At 35.1% G+C, this 16,003-nt stretch overlaps 1 long non-coding RNA gene across 1 annotated transcript; it reads left to right on the top strand.

The window, feature by feature from the left end:
- The first annotated feature begins 2,787 nt into the window (after nucleotides 1–2,787).
- On the top strand, nucleotides 2,788–15,565 carry LOC141626423 (uncharacterized). The gene is made up of 5 exons (XR_012536002.1): nucleotides 2,788–3,018; nucleotides 3,142–3,271; nucleotides 3,380–3,551; nucleotides 3,641–3,774; nucleotides 15,084–15,565. It is a non-coding gene; the product is annotated as an uncharacterized LOC141626423 (long non-coding RNA).
- The last annotated feature ends 438 nt before the right edge of the window (nucleotides 15,566–16,003 follow it).

Here is a 16,003-nt window from a genome sequence, read left to right as displayed (position 1 = left end):
AATGGAAAATGAGTTTGTAGAGGTATACCCCCTCAAGGAGGAACCACCTCAAATTTGTTTTGAAAAGCCATCAAGCTTATCACCCAAAGAAGCTCATGAATCCCATCATTCTTACTTGGTTTTCACCAAGTCCATCCCATCATTCAAAGAACCTTATCGTGACAAGAAACCGTTCCTTGGGCATGAAAAGTTGAAATATGTGTCTTGTGTACACTCGGTCCTTGTTTGTACTTGCTATGTGGGTGATTCATGCTATTGTCATGGCTCTTGTTTATGGCTAGTGTGTATGACAAGTTACTAAGGGCGTTGCGTTGTTCCGCTCTTGATTCTTGAAGAAGAAAAATGTTGAAAAGGCGTCGAGCAAACGACGAAAACCAAAAGCGCTTTACGGGAGGCAACCCGTACTCCTTTCACATTGTTTTACTCTCCTTTGCATTTCTAGTACTGTCCTCCACATTGAGGACAATGTGGAAACTAAGTGTGGGGGAGTAGTTTGGTTGTAACATATGTAAGCTTTATCTCATGTTTTGATGCATATTTTTGAAAAAAAAATTGAAAATCCCGGCTAGGTGAAAACCCACAAGGGTGGGCACCTAAGGCAAGATTGGGAAGGTGGTCGATGACGGGATGAAAACCCGAAAGGGCATTCCGGGAAAAATGAAGAAATGAGTTGCGAGCCACCATGAGAGGTAAGGAAAAGTTAAGGTGAAAACCCGAAAGGGCGCCTTAAGCAAAATGAGGGATTTTCAACAAAAAATTGAAAAATTGAAAATTGTCACACCAAAAAGATGGAGGGATAAGAAGGGAGTGATAAGGAGGGTCTTGGAAGAAGGCTAGCTTTAGGACTTAATTTCTTTTTTGTCACAAAAATTTATCCAAATTGGTGGTTTTCATATGGGCTACTTGTATTGTTGATCCTCTAGGTGTTTGGCCAAGCAAGTAGCATGATCTTTCATTTCATGGAGTGATAAAGGGGTGATATAAGTGGAGTAATTTGATGATTTAGGAAGTTGTTTAGACCACTTTGCTATCACCTTGGGATAAGGTGAGAGTGGTCATCTCTTGATAGGTGATATAAGAAGGGTGGTTGTGATGTTGATGAGTCGGAGTTGGAGATGTGATATAAGAAACCACGGTCAACCAAGGCGAAGAAGAAGAGCAAAAGCTAAGCCCAAGTAACAAGTGAAAGGTCAAGAAAAGTAAGTTAATGGAAGAATTGGAGCCTTGGCAAATACAAACAAGAGCCAAAATGAAGAATTGAGAACTCGGTTTCACAAGGGCCAACTTCAAATGCGTATATCTGGAGTTATAGTGCTCGTATCGACGCAAGGCCAAGTGGAGGTGAAAGCTTGTGATCTTAGCTTTCCAACGGTAGGTCGCATGCCTTATTTGACCAAGAAGTGAGAGAGTTATGGCTCTCGCAAATTGCTGCCAAAGGAAAAACCGCAGTCTGCCAAAAATAACGACAAGCTGCCATGGCAGACTGCCAAGACCACGGCAGACTGCCGTTTTGGCTGGAAACGAGATTCTAAATTCCGTCATATGTTCCTATTGAAAGCCCATTTTCCTATGCCTTGTTTTTAGACTATAAATACATGTTTTGCATTAGGTTTTGGGAGCCCTTTTTCACCTCCTTACCATCAAAGGTTATGCTTTGCTTTTAATCTTATAATAATTAGATATTAATCATTTCCATTTTCATTGTAATCTTTCCACAAAAATTGGGTTGTAAGCAAACTATGGAAGGCTAAATCTTTCATTTCTTGGTGTAATTTGATCAAAGTATCCGACTTTGGTATTGTAAGACTCTTAAATCTCTCTAAATATATCTATTGTTCTTTCCTTTGTTCTTAAGTTCTTATGTTGAGTAGATGAATGTATGAATTGATCACTCTTGCATGTTATTTACCTAACTATTGCAAATTCTAGAGAAATGGTTTAATCTATCTAGAATTGTTTGGAGCAAACTTGGTGTATGTTGATTTTGTTTAAAGGATTCATATATCAAGTAGGAAATTACATGTCTTTTCTTACTAGCATGTGTGAGATCCCTGAAAAAATCTCCTTTTTCGAAATATAAGTAAATAATATGGAGTCGCCAGTAGGTTTTATAAAAAAAAAACATACAAAAATAAAGTTAACGGAAAAGACCCATTTTGATCCCTGGAATGGGGACTGATCCGTCACTCCGGTCTGAACCAAAGATTGCGGATTCGGGGGTAAAGGTACGGTCAGGGAAGGTGTTAAGCACCCGGACCGCCCATCAAACTGACGACCTCTACTATTTATTTGTAATATTATATATTTGACGAAATTTAACAAAAGAAGGTTAATTATATAATTTTATACACAAGACGATATAAATTTGAGACGAAGACAAATTAATTAGGTTAGTCAATAAAGAAAATAAATAAAAGACAAAATAAAAGAATTAAAGAAAAAGAAAGAGTAGAGAAAAGCTTATTTGAATCCGGTATCCTCAGGCCTATGTGGATGTTGACTATTAATGAATTTCGACTTTGTCGTTAATTATCAGCTCTTATGCACTTATATGGAAACTTGGACTAATTATTTGTATGGCTTGATTTGAAACTGGGATTGTATATTTGAGACGGATGAATTGTACAAGAGAGTATTAAATTATTGGAACTAGAATTGGATCTCTCAGGTTTTATTTGTAGGTGTGTTTTATCCTTTCTCACCTCTGATCCTATTTTGTATGGGTACAACCGTGTATTTATAATAACATCAGATTGTAGCTGGCTTCAGTTTTTGAGTAATAATGGGAACATAGCCCATCGAATCCTTTGATTTCACAATTGCTAATGTGGAATGAAATTAACGGTAGATGTGCCGTCATTCTAGCTCCTGATTGGGCAAAATCAGCGTGGGTTGCGCCGCCTTGGCCGTCATTCCAGCTACCGATCGGGGACAAGATAATCTTCAAACGGAGTTTGCATACCGGAATTTAAGATACTTATTTCATCGATCGAGTTTTCCTCCGTATTATGACTTCAGGTTTTTTTTTCTTTCCCCGATTCTAATTAATTTTCTTAAATCCCTCCATTGTTGCTCAACGAAGCCCCAATCGTCACTTTGTGATTTTTTTTTGAATTCCTTGCGTTTGTTGTTGCCCATCAGAGGAAACGCCGATCAATTCGACTATCCTTAATATGGGATAAAATCGGCGTGAGTTGTACCATCATAGCTGTCATTTGATATCCCAAGTCCCAATCGGAAACCGCATAACTGATGGCGGAGCGCCGTCGAAGTAAGTGCTTCATTTCTAATTTTTGTCGGTTGATTTTGAATTTATATTCCTTAAATGATTGCTCAAATATACATATACTCTCCTGATATGGGACACCATCGACAACAGCTGCGCCGTTGTAGCCATCGTCTGAGCAATAGATGACGACGAGTTAACTGATGAAGGAGCACTGGCGATTATCGATTCTGCTAGCTTCCGAGATAGAGTGAAATAAGATGAGGTGTGCCGCAATTTGAGCCCCGATTAGCGACCGGATGACTGCTGATGGAGCACAGTCGAAGTAAGTGCTTCCTTTTCTTTTTTGATTGATTTTGAAATTATGCCCCTTTTTATTACTCTTCGACTAAATCAAGTTGTGTGCTTGAATAGTGGATTGCATTCACATCCTTGGCTCCTGATATGGGTTTCACCGGTTGGCGACGGTTGACTGTTGAAGGAGCACCGTCGGATTTTGTGCTTTATGACCGGATTTCCATTCTTGGTGTCAAGCTCCGTCTCGAACAGTAAGCTTTTCCGTCTGAACTGATTTTTAACCGCCTCTCTTTTTTGTTTTATTTCTTTACTGGTCAAGTTGTATGCTTGATAATAAAATTGAACTGATAGTTTTACTGGTCTTGCGAATCAAGTAGTGTGCTTGATAACAGGACTGAACTAATAGTGTGATTGCTACATGAATAATTTATGATATACTGTATGACACAAGCAGTGTATGCTGATAATGGAAAAAAGTGCTTATGATGCAAATGATGCAAGTGAAGGAAATGTAGATTCATATACATACTAACATACTCATATATGTCTAAATAAATTTGTCATAAAATTAAAATGGATTTTATGCATGCAAACAATAATATAAATAGAGGAGAAATCATGTCCTTACATTTAATATTTCGGTTATATTGGGCACAAGAGAGATCACCTTTCTCTCTTGTTCTTGAGCTATTCCCTTATGGATGAACAAGATCTAAGTATAAGATCTCTCCCCAAGCTTTATACCCAAGGCTCCTCTTAATTTTAATTAATATTACAATACTAGTATAATATTAATCAAGGTAGAAAATTGAACCAAAATATTTATAAAACTCTTATATATTTCGGTTTTTAAGAGAGAAGAAGAGAGGATTTTTCTTCTCACTAGAACTCTATATATTTTGGATGAGTTGAATGAATGAATACACTAAAACATTTTAGTGTTATTAGGTGAAAATTATAGGAAAAACAATGATGGCATTTACCTTCTCCAAACCGTGTAAGAGGAGGACATAAGGTGAGCCAATGCATGGTAAGGTTGTTCTTCACAAGGAACAATAGGCTTGCATGGCTAGAAAAGTAAAACAATCATTATGTTTAGCTACTAATTAAATAATTAATTAGCTTAATCCACCACTTGTTTTTTTTTCGGTCCATTTGATAAAATGGATTCCATATTATTTTTGTCAATTGTCAATATGTCACATGTCATGTGTGACATAAATTTGTTATGTATTTTTAACATATTAAAAATCAACGTATTAATAAAAATACGTCACATACAAAAATTGACTTAGTAATTTCATAATTACTTGTGCCAAAAATTTTACCAATTATAAATTACAACTGATTGTATTTATAACAATTCATTCAATTTAATTGTTACATTAAACAATTATTTCATCCGAGTAATGATACAATTCAATTACTCAGACCGTATCTTATTTAATCACATTTCAATATGATACGTAAATTTTACTTCCAGAATCGTCCGTCAATTTTCAAGTAATTTAATTAACTCACAACATTATACGATTAATTAAATAATCAATTAAGAGTATTGCCCTTTAGGTATGACCTAGGGGGTCAACTGATCACCACCGTCACACGACAGTAATGTCAAACTCTAGTCACCAATCATTACCGATATATGTTGACCAAATTTGACAAAGAATAACAATATTACTTCCCAATTGTATTCATTTTATTGAGACTTAAACATGTGATCATCATGATCAACAGTCGTGATCGCATTATTGTCGGAGGACACATATTCCAACAATCTCCCACTTGTCCTCGACAAGTGTGCGTCACCAATTCTCTTGTCCTATTACTATCTCCCACTCAATGCAAGGTGTCTTTCAGGTCGTACTTGCAAGTGATCATATCGAGAGTGGTTTCCTCGATCTGGAGAATAACTGATTGACCGGATTTATCCACTCTGGATACCTTCCGAGCGTGGCCACGCATTTCCAGTTCATTACTCCTCGAGTGGCCCTGAGATATTGTTATAACCCTGACTAGGGGTGGACAATTCCTATTGCACTCATTCCCTTCGACTAGCCACAACCATCATAACCCAAAATATGCCCATTTGACCCCATTTACGAAGGTCGTATTAACACAAATCAAAGTTAATCTTAAACTGTGCCATCTTAGGAGAATAGTCTTTAGTCAAAAGAATCGACTCATTCGAATACTATAGTAGCTCTCGCCACGACCAGGCTATATAAATTTGCCGAACTCTATAAGCGGTCATAAGGCCCGACAGAAAGTTCCTAACAATCTGCCTATGTGATCGACTAGTCATCTCACATGACTCTATGGCACTTGAACTTGCCATCAATCGCATCACACTCTAGTCACTTCGAGACGTCACCTCATATAAGTAACTATGGGCAAAAACAATGCTAATCCATGTTCACTTTAACGGGGTTCAATTGTCTCTACAACCCGTTTGGATATAACAATGTACAAAGTGAGTTAATAATAACTCAAACGACAAATGTCGACATCACACTCGGGTAGTCAATATCATATTACAACCTTGTGATGTTTATCATAAGTGTAAACACTTATTGATTGCAATAGAAGTTTAACATCTCATGTGTCCATGTGTTCAAACTTCTTACACTTGCAATTTCCTTCACATTCATGTTCTCATACCATGAATTTTACCAAGTACACATCAAGGTTCTCGACCTTGGTTTTGGTTCTTTAACTTGAAAGAACTTTCTTATCGATCATCTCATAACGAACGAATTTGCGATGAATAATACAACTTGTACCGATCAAGTATTCCATCCACACACAATGCACTAGGTATATGTTTTGTGGAATCTTACACCAATTGTCAAGATGATTAGCCTAGCACTTCTAACAAGTCCTAGCTTATTGGGAAGAATTAGTTTTAAGCAACTTCTTGTTCAACTAAGTGTCTTCCCACAACTTCTTATTTCTCTTTCTAGCTCGAAAGTTTTAGGATTCTCATAAATCCTTATATGTGTTCGGATTTCATATATATGCGCAACCTATTGTCACATAATCGAGTATTCCGTCAAACACCGAAATCGCTCATCGGATTCTACTCGAGAATTCATGACGTTTCTATTATGGCTCACCAAACAATCATCATGCTCTTATGCATATGATTCAAAATTGGACATGTTCATGATTATTCTAATGGCGGAAACATTAGTTACTAATAATCACGTGGTCAACCGTTCATAGGTTCAATGAACGACCATGACTTCTAATGGTAGTTCCATTTTCATTCATATGAATAACCTATGTGTAGGTTGATACGATGTGTATCTCTTTAATACTAATCCAACATCCCATGATGTAATTGGATTCATCATTGTCCATTTTCATCCAGAATTGAAAACTCAAAAGCTTCTTTATGAAAGAAGGTATTGGCTCGTCATTCTTTAATGAGTAATGAGTTTTATACATTCAAGGATGATGGCTCCCACTAAATTCCATGTCTTCACATGAGAATTTCCTAACTCCCACTCAATTTAACATATTTCAAAATTGACTTCTCAATCGAAATTTGTCAAGAATATAAATATAAATTGCTTTGCCAAGTTACTAGGATAAAACCATATATGTTCCCATCATATCCTTTCAAAATGCCTATTTTGAAGTGGTCTTATCTCAACCTTATGGAAAGAGATTTTAAATCTCTAACACACTCATGTCATAATGATGTGTAGCAATGTCATTATTCAAATACAAATAATATTTAGAATACGTCCCTCGCAAATACCCTTTTGGAAGGAGATTTAACCATTTCATAGGGAGGTTAAGCAATGACATTTGTATGGTTAAAACGTTGGCTATAGAAGATATCGGAATATCAATTTTTGCAACTTGATTTTGATCATAACTAGTATGTTACTTTGATTCATTTAGGCTCTTAAGTAAAACTCATGATTGAAACTATTTGGTCAAAATGTTTCATAAACTTAGTCAAAACTTGTTAAGACTATACATTAGTCATTTTTCTTCCAAAACTTTCTTTTGGTCTCCTCGTGTAGTTATCTTGAGAAAATTCTCTTATGATTACTACACTTGGTCTCTTTAGTCAAATAGAACTAACTTGAGACCATAGATCTCATCTATTTGGCATACTCATCATCCAAAATATACCTTCATTCAAATCATTCTCTCTTGTGTAGATCTTCATATACACAAGTACACAATTTTATCTTGCCTTGTGTGATGTGTCCTCATTTTTCTCCCACTCTATCTTTAGAATAAATACACTAAACATTCAAAGATAGCATATGAGACACAAATTAATGATGTTGAATTATAAGGAGAACTACCTCATAGGTAGACTGATTGTTATTCATTTTATATGTGTACTTGGTGATTGACATACCTTTAAGAGAGTTCATAGACTCAAAATCACTTTATAAATGATCATACACAAGCCTTAAGCATGTGGACATATAATGAAACCCGTCACTATAATTGTCTATTAGATCACCTTTAAGTGAATAATCTTATGTTTCAAAACGCAAGCATTTAAAGATGAAATTTTAGAACATAAAGGATAAATGATAAAAACGGGTGACTTGGGTTGCAAACCAAGTCACCATCATCCAAAATACAAATCATTATCCAAAATACCTTTCCATGTCGAACACGGAAACTTAAAGTTCTAAAAATTCAAAACATAACTTAAAATAAGACAATGAAAAACAAAGCTCCACAAAAGCTATCCTTAGCTTCTCCATGGTTTCTCATGCTTGTTTTTCTTTTCCCTTGTCTTTGCTTGGTGGAGGCCCTATTTACAATAAAAAGGGAGATACATTATCACAACTTTGCATCATAATACCATAGTTGAATTTAGAAACATAAAAGAAGGTTAGTCATTTACCTCACCGGAGTGATCTTTCCAAATTTGATATCACCAAGGTACTTGGAACAATTTCTTTTCCAATGTCCCATGCCATTACAATAATGGCACTTATCAAGAGGACCCTTCTTGACTTTGGAGGTGCTGGCTTCACAAGACTTAGCTTTGGTGAATGTGGGAGCTTGCTTCTTGCCCTTTCTCCCATTCTTCTTAAACTTCCCCTTACTCTTTGTGCTTATGTTAAGCACATCCTTGGGAGGGTTCACATTTAACCCCATGTCCCTCTCGGCTTGCACAAGTAACTTGTGCAACTCCTCAAGAGACACGTCCTTGTCTTGCATGTTGAAATTCACCCGGAATTGCACATATGCCTTGACTTTGGACAAGGAGTGTAGAATCCGATCTACGATGAGTTCTTTGGGGATTTCAACCTTTTGAATTTTCAAGGTCTCGACAAGCTCCATGAGTTTGAGCACATGAGGGCTAACCTTTTGGCCCTCTTTGAAGTCGAGATCAAAGAATGCCGCGGCCGCCTCATATTGGACGATCCGCGGAGTTTGTGAAAACATGGTCACAAGTTTGGAGTAAATCTTATTAGCATTGCTCATTTTAAAGGCTCTCCTTTGGAGTTCCGCCTCCATCGCAAATATTAAGACATTTTTCATTGCGGCGGACTCCTTTTGGTAAGTCTCATAGGCTTCCCTCGTGGCCGCGGTAGACCTAGTGGAGGGTTCGGGTGGAGAGGCCTCGGTAAGGTAACGAAGCTTGTCGTCACCTTCGGCGGCTAATTTGAGTTGGGCATCCCATTCGGAGAAATTTGACCCATTCTTTTCAAGTTTACATCGATCCATAAAGGATCGGAGCCAAGATGAAGTAGCGAGTGGTGTAGCATTAGGAGTTGGTGTTGCCATTTGTTATGAAAAAGAAGTGGTCTACAAAACAAAATATAAGGAGTAAAACAATTGTCGTTTTAATAATACTCGTAAAAATGTATGATTTAAACAAGTTATTTGCATTTTTCTAGTGACCTCTACCCAACTAGATAAATGATTCCAAGACCCAAATTCATATCGACTTAGGCACGGTGGGGCCGATACATCCTTTATCAATATAACTCGGTGGATTAACATTTAATCGATTCTACTTTTAGAACTCTTGGTCGATAATATTACATTAACAATTATCTATAGCCCAAAACACATCAACAAGGGCACGGTGGGGCCGATACATCCCTTATCAAATACTTTTGTTGAGTTCAATCCAAAATTCGAATAAATGTGTCCATGATCCAAACCCACATTAACTTGGGCACGGTGGGGCCGATACATCCCTCATCAACATGAATTCGGTGGATTAACATTCATCACCCACTTCCCCTACGTAACAAGGTTTGTACCCCGGTGGGGCCGAGCGCACTCCCTCGCGAAATAGGTTTTCATGGTTTCTACTATTTGGTAAGGCTATGTCTCAATTGATAGTTTTAGCGAGAGGTCATGTCAATTCATTATCTATCACGTTTTAAGTGAACTAAAGCGGTGAACTACGATAATTTTAATTGACACGGTCGATAAACTCGATAAAAGAAGACAATGCATGTTTAGTTATGGCGATTTAGCGATGCATGTGACATAAAATAAAATGCAAGCATAAAAATAAATAAATCCTAGTATGGCCTTCCTAAAAATAGAAAAACTATTAATCTATTACATATTCGGAAACCAACTCCATTGGTCCCTTGAACTTCGGTTGTGACACGCATCTCGAGGTAACACCGTCTTTATGTATCGCCATTCTTGAAGTAATCCGTCTTTTGGAACTCCTAATGAATAAAATTACATAATAAATTACATAATTTCCTATTATACATTTGTAACTAAAATAAAATAAATCTATTAAATTACAAAACGGTGATACGAGATCACAATAAAAATTACAACCGAATCGATATTCCCATACATTTCGGGAAATACCAATTAAAATCTAAGGCCATACTAAGTAAAATTACATAATTCAAAATTACATAAATTAAAATTATGACTATCATAAAGAAAATGCAGCATTATAATATGTATGAACATGCTCAATTTTTATGCTAAATCGCCTTTAAATAGCCAATATCATATATTACTCGGTTTTTACGGATTTGCGTGATTTCAACGTTTTATAATCACAAAAATTACATAAACTCATATTTATGCATAAGTTAATTACCCTAACCTCTTAGGACTCAAAATATAGTCTTCACTAATAATTTGACCATAATTAACCCATATCTTATAAAATTGTTCATAAATGGACCAAAAAATTACAAAAATAAGCTATTAAACTTCAAATAAATCACAAAATTTCAAATAAATTCAAAATTTGAAATTTAAACTCATGAACATTCTGAAAAAATTCCATGACACTCATAATATTCAAAATCTTAGGTTAAAAATTTCGAAATTTTTCCGGAAAAACAATGTTGCGGTTTATCGATTTTTAATAAAATAATCATAAAAACATGGAAAAATTATTTTCATTAAATTTTCAATTTTAGATCTGAAAAATATAATAAAATGCAACATTAGACGTTTTTCCTAAGTCATAGATTATGTTTTATTAATTTTCCACTAATAATGTCACTATTTATGCTATTTTTCTTCAAAAATTCATAAATCATGTAAAAAGACTTCTTTATAGCCAATTATTTTACACACATCTTGTAAAATTGCATGTGACAACATATTAATTTTCTATGACCAGATTCGAAATTTAACTCATATTAACCTATTTTTCACTTAAATCCAAATTTAATAATGAAAAATTCATTTTTCGAGCATAACAAGTCCAAAAATTATGAAAATTTACAGGTTATCTCAAAATAATATATGTGACAACATATCCAAAAACCAAGTGAAAATTCGAAGTATATCTAATTTTAGACCAAAAATGACATTTTTACTCATAAAATCACATTTAAATGCCATTATTGTAAATTATGAACAATAAAAATCCGAAAAATTAACCAAAATATCCTAAAACATTTTAGGACCAGAAATATTAACATGCATGTAATAATTTCGTGATATATCATAATAACACAAATTTTACAAGTTTTATTTGTTATTCATATAACTCGGAAAAACTTTTAACCAATTTGCATGCAAACAACCGTGGCTCTTGATACCGATTGAAGGAAATGTAGATTAATATACATACTAACATACTCATATATGTCTAAATAAATTTGTCATAAAATTAAAATGGATTTTATGCATGCAAACAATAATATAAATAGAGGAGAAATCATGTCCTTACATTTAATATTTCGGTTATATTGGGCACAAGAGAGATCACCTTTCTCTCTTGTTCTTGAGCTATTCCCTTATGGATGAACAAGATCTAAGTATAAGATCTCTCCCCAAGGCTCCTCTTAATTTTAATTAATATTACAATACTAGTATAATATTAATCAAGGTAGAAAATTGAACCAAAATATTTATAAAACTCTTATATATTTCGGTTTTTAAGAGAGAAGAAGAGAGGATTTTTCTTCTCACTAGAACTCTATATATTTTGGATGAGTTGAATGAATGAATACACTAAAACATTTTAGTGTTATTAGGTGAAAATTATAGGAAAAACAATGATGGCACTTACCTTCTCCAAACCGTGTAAGAGGAGGACATAAGGTGAGCCAATGCATGGTAAGGTTGTTCTTCACAAGGAACAATAGGCTTGCATGGCTAGAAAAGTAAAACAATCATTATGTTTAGCTACTAATTAAATAATTAATTAGCTTAATCCACCACTTGTTTTTTTTCGGTCCATTTGATAAAATGGATTCCATATTATTTTTGTCAATTGTCAATATGTCACATGTCATGTGTGACATAAATTTGTTATGTATTTTTAACATATTAAAAATCAACGTATTAATAAAAATACGTCACATACAAAAATTGACTTAGTAATTTCATAATTACTTGTGCCAAAAATTTTACCAATTATAAATTACAACTGATTGTATTTATAACAATTCATTCAATTTAATTGTTACATTAAACAATTATTTCATCCGAGTAATGATACAATTCAATTACTCAGACCGTATCTTATTTAATCACATTTCAATATGATACGTAAATTTTACTTCCAAAATCGTCCGTCAATTTTCAAGTAATTTAATTAACTCGCAACATTATACGATTAATTAAATAATCAATTAAGAGTATTGCCCTTTAGGTATGACCTAGGGGGTCAATCGATCACCACCGTCACACGACAAAGAATGTCAAACTCTAGTCACCAATCATTACCGATATATGTTGACCAGTTGACAGTAACAATATTACTTCCCAATTGTATTCATTTTATTGAGACTTAAACATGTGATCATCATGATCAACAGTCGTGATCGCATTATTGTCGGAGGACACATATTCCAACAGCAAGATGCTAATGTACTTATGACAATGCATTCTTTTCCTAAAATAGACCACAGACATGACACATCTCATTTCTAGTCCAGTAATTTTTTTTAAAAAACGTGCTATTGAGCATGATCCGGGCAAGGGACATAGTACTCTAGTCGTAGCTGCTTAGGTGTTGTGCCTATTGAATTGTTACCAAAATTTTTGGTCAGGGTTGTCCTTACAACTTTTTTGGTCAGGGTTGTCATCTAAATGTAGTCAAACATGTGCGCTGAGCGTTTCCCTATACCCCTGGTCTTAACTGAAACTATTCACTCTATGTTTTGTGGTAGCCCCCTGTTCAGGTATTTTTTTTTTTTCTTTTTTTTTTCCGACTTGGTGTGGGTCGTGATTGTCCCCATGTTACATCAGGTATTTTTCCGTGTCAGTCACGCAACAGTCGCATAGCTAGCACACCTGTTTTCTTCTCCTTTTTTTCCTTTTTTCTTCTTCCGACCTAGTATGGGTCATGATTGTGCCAAGTTTTTTTTTTCTTATTATTTTTTTTTTTGGATTTTGAGATCATATTGTAAAATGAGTTTTGCCCTCTTTACAGTAACAAGTTTGGCTAATGACCCAAAACTAATACTATAGAAATAAAATACTTTTGTAACCGTATAAGTGTAGTGTATATCTACCGAATTCTTAGATGCTGAACGAGGGTGATAAATGGAATGGAGTAGAAGGGTCTATGGTGTTAGAAGACACTGGAGACTTGTGTGCCTCTCTCACTCACCTAAATGAATGAAAGGATCGTCCCAAGAGGAATGGAGACAAAGTTATTGTGGATTGACTCGTCTGAGAAATGAAAAAAAGTGATCACTCTGCAATTTTTAATTGCATCTTGACTGGTGTTTTTTTTTTTGACTTTTTTTTAATAGAACTTTTTTTTGTCTTTTTTTTTTTTTTTTTACTGGAACCTTTTTTTTGTCTTTTGAATTTCTTGAGATTTTTGATACGGATAAAATTGCAACTTTGGCTGGATTTTTTTTTTTGTCTTGTGAATTTTTTAGGCTTTTGACATAGTTCATTCTAAGGGACCTGTGGTCACCTATCTTGTTTTAAGGGCATGGAGTGTGCGCTCCCGTGTTTTATTTGGTAAGTTTAGGCACGGGTGTACTAGGAATATGATTTTAATATTTTTGGGCTAGTTTTCTAGCCTCAATGGAAATGGATGACAATATTTGCTAAAAATGGTCGATCATATGAGTTTGTGCTCATCTAGTGGTCATTTGAGATATGAGAAATTGACAAATTTGGTAAATAGAGAGTTGTGCTCATTTAAACTAGTAGTCACAAGAAGTATGGAAAATTAATGAATCAAGTAGGAAGATGAAAGCTCCAAACCTATAGGTCACCTAGTTAGAGACACGGCGATCAAGGAATTATCACACCACAGAGACGGAAAAGATGGTCTAGTGCACGCCCTCGTTTAGGCTGACTCTAAGAGATCGACTGATCTACACTAAAAAGATACGACCTAAAGTATTCCAAGTCTATTCTACTAGTTAAGGATAAAAAGTAGAACAAGTGACTAATAAAAATGACATATGCTCTTTGTTTCATTTTTTTATGCACTCAAAAAGGACTAGGATGGTCCTAACTTAATTAGACACATATGTAAACTAGTTTTTTTTTTAGGTAATGTCAGGAACACTCGTATGAGATTATATGACTATAAGAGTGATTTTTCTTGCTCTATTGACATGTTTGTTCTTAGTCTTAGTTTTTTTTTATATATATGCAACTGAGAAAGGACTTGGATGGTCCTAACAAATTTTGATGGAAACTACATGTGAGTTGGTATTGTCTAGTCTTCTTGTACCCTTCTTTTGTTCCCAAACTAGAGTGGCTATTAAAATTAGGGTCTTGTTTACTCCTCCCTATCCCAGATCATGACATCTTAGCTTTTAGAAAACGAATTTTTTTTATAGCAATCAGGACTAGAAGGGAGTAATATGGTGCATGCACATGTATCTAATGCAAGCTAAGACCTGGAATTATTACTGATGTACTGGACTGACTATATTCACACTTCTGAGAGGAACACGTTGCTACAACGAAATATGGGGTGATGCATGCTCTATAATGAGACCTTACTTAAGAATGGAACTTACTATGTTGAATGCATACGTCTAGCTTCCTAGGATGCATGCTCATTGAAATGGACTAAATGGTTGCTGCACATAGGACTTATGCAACTACTGATAAATTTTTTTTTTACATGTTATATGTGCAGACTGAGGACTGACGCATCGACTGACAACTGACACTCGGACTGACCTGTGAACTAACTAGATGCAAAACCTGGTAAGCTGATGAATGGATATACTAATGTCCTACGATGCCTCTCTAAGTGCAATGGTTCATGATGATACGAGATCTAATGAAAACAGACACAAAGAAATCTGGTGATCATGATGGACGCTACTATTATGAGAATGTAACAACTAATGTATACAACAATGTCTATTTATCTTGGAAGACTTAATGCATGCATTGGTTTTCCCTCTTTTTTTTTTAACATATTCAGGACTGACGGAAGGACTGATAGACGGAGGTGCATTGTGATAAAATTAGTGACAGATGCCCATGCAGGATGCAAGTATGGTAAGAAAAGGACATCCTAATGTGACGTTGCAGTATGTTAACTCTTATGATCAATTGCAAATGCTTTGGACTTTTTATTAATATACGAAGCTCAAAGGATTGTCCATTACAGCTCAGTGTATACTAGTCTTTTTTTTTTTTTAAAATTAATTATGGTTATGGGAAAGATATATCATACAAAGATAAATTACACGACCAAAGACAAATCAAGCAGGACACATCAAAACATGACCTAGACAAAGGTTCTACGGGATCTATGGTTAGGTTTGTGGGTAGGAAATTGGGTTCTCACAACATTAAAATACCCGAGGGTATCTCTCGCTTTTGTGCTCCCCCAGTCATATGGACCAGACGAGTTGCCAAAACGCGACGTCATGAGGTGGAAAATATGTGTAAGGCCTAGTCGGTCGAATGGACCTTCTAAGTATACAACATACTTTACCGAGGGTGAATTAGGGTAGCTTAAAATAGCGTAATATTGACTTACGGAGAGCCTACGCTTTTTTTTGTCTATATAATATACAAAACATAGAATATGAAAAGAGACAA

The sequence above is a fragment of the Silene latifolia genome, chromosome Y, assembly GCF_048544455.1.
Source record: "Silene latifolia isolate original U9 population chromosome Y, ASM4854445v1, whole genome shotgun sequence".
NCBI lineage: Eukaryota > Viridiplantae > Streptophyta > Magnoliopsida > Caryophyllales > Caryophyllaceae > Silene > Silene latifolia.
This window is presented reverse-complemented; position numbering and strand designations above follow the sequence as displayed.